This window comes from Lipotes vexillifer, unplaced genomic scaffold (genome assembly GCF_000442215.2).
Source record: "Lipotes vexillifer unplaced genomic scaffold, Lipotes_vexillifer_v1.1 scaffold242, whole genome shotgun sequence".
In the NCBI taxonomy this organism is placed as follows: domain Eukaryota; kingdom Metazoa; phylum Chordata; class Mammalia; order Artiodactyla; family Lipotidae; genus Lipotes; species Lipotes vexillifer.
The window spans coordinates 1233619-1237073 of NW_006771376.1; the positions used below are offsets into that span (position 1 = coordinate 1233619).

At 45.9% G+C, this 3455-nt stretch overlaps 1 protein-coding gene across 1 annotated transcript in view; it reads right to left on the bottom strand.

Moving 5' to 3' along the window:
- EDC3 (enhancer of mRNA decapping 3) overlaps positions 1-3455 on the bottom strand; it is a 33343-nt gene that overhangs the window by 7698 nt on the left and 22190 nt on the right.

Sequence of the window (3455 nt, forward strand, 5' to 3'; positions counted from 1 at the left end):
GGAAAGAGTACACGGAAAGTAACCTATGGCTTGCTTTAAGCTACTCAGAAGAATCTTTTACTCACCATAAACAAACAGAACTCTATAAAGGTTAGGGAGAATCACAGTCATTGAAAGTACACCATGGAAAGTACTGATAACTGGTTTTACAAGGTCAAAGTCTGCAGCAGCTGGGTACACTTGAAGGAGTCCATAGTATTATACGTATCAGTAGCAAGGTGCCGTTTCAGGGCCCAGAAAACCAGGACAGGAAAGAAACAGCAAAGTCAAAAATTGTGATCTTTTGCCTTGACAACTAATGCCATCTTACAAAGGCTGAAGTCACTGGGCTGGCCCCAAGGGAGCAAACCCTCTGCCAAACAGCCCCATGTGGCCTCACTGGCAGACCAAGAAACACAGATTCCAATCAGCAAGTCATCGTGGCATTGCATGTAATTAGTTTTGTCTGGCTGGATCACATACCTTTTTAGATCCTGTGTCCTCAACTATACTGGACTGTAAACTCCTCAAAGTAGGGAAATAAGCCTCTTTCCTCCTCAGCCCCCACCTCAGTTATACTGTCCCAGCTATAGTTATTTACCAATAGAGGCAAGTTCTCATCAGGTACTCAAACGTATAAATGATGCAAACCTACTGCTATTTCTAGTGTGGCTTACTTAACTCTAAGGCAGAAGTTTTCAGAAAGTGCATCATCATCCTGTTGGTTCCAGAGCCCTGTACAGAAAAACTTTTCTTCCTCACTGATCCTTTCGGGAGAAATTTCTTGAGGTTCTTTCTATCAGATATCCAATCCTTCCTACATGAATTCTTAAAACCACACAGAATTAGGCTGTGGCTGTACATTTTAACAACAGAAATCCAAGCATAAAGACTGAACTTAAAGCACCCACGTCTGTATCCTCTCAAGGGAAGGCAAAATAATAATAACTTAACGTAATAATAAAATAAAAACCATCTCCATGTCAAAATTCACACTATCCTGTCGGTTAATTGACCCCTTCCACCTGTATGAGTCCTACTCCTGCCTGGGGCAGACAACGAACAGTGAGCTTTGCCTCTCCCCTCACCCTTTGTGAAATGTCAGTCACTGATATCCCGGATGCTGATGCTGGAGGCTGTACCCTGACCCTGACCTTGCAAGTCAACCGCTGATTAAAAGAGCCATTTCTTATGGCCTGCTCCAGACATGCACATGTTATCAGAACTAATTAGGAACCACTGATAGCAGTGTGAAAAAGCTGAATGAATTCTCAGGAGTCCTAAGCCACTAACAACCCTAAACCTGTCAGACAAGTCATGCACCTGCCTACTTCAAACACCCTCTTCACCTGCAGAGTCACGCAAGGGAGAGCTTTCCCTCAAGTCTGTGCATTTCTTCACCTACGTATTCCCTGCCTGGTGAATTTGAAACAGGTCAGGGCAGTGAGTCTTGGGCCTGCCACCCCACTAATCAAACTAACTTTCTGGGACTAGGTCTTGTGCTGTGCATATAGGCACCCCCCTCTCCAGTTCTGAGGGCTCTCTGGGGGCAGGCTGAGTGTTTTCTGCTACCTTTCTCCTCAGTCTTAGGGGTACAAAACTCATGGCACAGGCAGAGAGTTTACTCCACTCTGGCTGGCTGAATGCTGCAGCTGGAAACTGTGTGTCTATTACATCTCACTGATTTGTGCTGCAAGGAAGGGGTCCTGTTGATGAACTGGCATGTTTGGTAGCCTAGGGAAAGATATGGCCAGGAATCCTTTCTGCTTAGTCTGCCGGTTGCAGGGTCTAGGTCTTCACTGTATTCTACTCTGTATCTCTGAAAGGAACATGCTAGCACCACAAAATGTTCCTTTTCAGCATTTACACACAGAGTCCAACCAGTCAGACTGGCTTATCAGAAACAGGCAGAGGGAATAAAATAAACTCCAAAGGAAGGGAACCAAGAACATAGCGTGTAAACTGCAAACAATAACATCACCAAAGCCTGAACATGGGCCAAGCCCAATTATGTTTCGGTTGGAAGGTGGATCTTTATTGTTTGGGAACCAAGGCAGTAACATTAGTTGGTAGGGCTTCTCTTAATATTAATATGTACTTTAGAGCTGTCAGTGAAACAAGAGAGAGATATAATTATAGCCAGTTCGTGACAAGCAGAGCACTTCTTAGGATCTGATTAATCTTAGGATATCAAGGAAAACGGCTTAAGCACACCCAGTACAGGCCAAGAGAGAAGATGCCTCCTCCCCACACAGCTCATTCCACAGCTTGAAGCAGGGCCACGGAGCCTCGTGTGCTGCCCCTTCTTCATGACTTTGTCACTTCCGCACTGTTCCTTACAGTACATACTATTTGGGGCCTTTCCCTCCCTTACGGACACATATGCACGTCCTCACACCCTCCATCGCACTTCCCCCCCCGCCAAGACACCTTCTAGCACCACGTTTAAGCCTTCCCCTGCAGCCTCTGCATGTACATTCCCTCCCTGTCCTTCATACCTCCCAGCCTTTCTGTTGTGTAACAAGGCTCCCACAACAAAGTGTCATCTCAAATCCAAACTCAATCCTCACACTGGCATGGACTTTTAGTTGGAAAGGCTGTGTGTATCCTACGTCTTATCAATGAGGAGCACAGCCCATTACTGGGCATGGGGATTTCTCCAGGACTATGAATTCTGATTCCACTCTGTGGTGGTCACACAACTGGGTGGCGATATCAGACGAGTTCTTTTTTGGAGTATAAAACAACTGGTAAACTCATACCTTTAGACCCAATGTACAGACAGCCCCTGTAGACTTATATTAAGGCTGCCACAAAATGCAATTTGGTGTCAAGAGTACCTTTGAAAGAAGAATTTATTACGATAAACCTAAATACCCCTAGTACTCTTTACTGGGGTCCACAAGGCATCCCATGATCTGGCCCCTGTGTACTTCAGCCCCTGTACCTCGGGCCTCAACCTGCACCACGCTCTGGGCATCGGGGCTGCCTTCTGGTTCCTCAGTACTCCAGGTTCCTCCCAGCCTCAGGAAGCACGTCCCCTCACATGCTTTCCCTCTTCCGGCACTCTCTTCTCTCTTCCAATGCTCCCTGACACCACACATGGCAGGTTCCTCATTCTTCAGGTCTCAGTTTAAATATCCCTCAGTCTCAGCATGCTGCTTACCTGCTTCACTGTACTTAATACAATTTGTAAATAACTCTTTTTTCCTTTTGGACTATCTACTTTGCTAAACTGTAAGCTCCCTGAGGGCAGTAACTGTGTCTGTCTTGTTCACTGCTGTATCTCCTTCCTCTCCACTGTGCCTTCAGCACACAATGCCTAGTGGAGGGGCTACATAAATATGTGTTGAATTAAAGAATAAATGTGAAGGAAACCTGTATAACAGCCTCAGGGCATTCCTCTCTGCAGCTGGGTAAGAGTCCAGCTGTAACCAAAGGCAAGTGTGGGTAAGATGTTTCTGACTCTTTCCCCA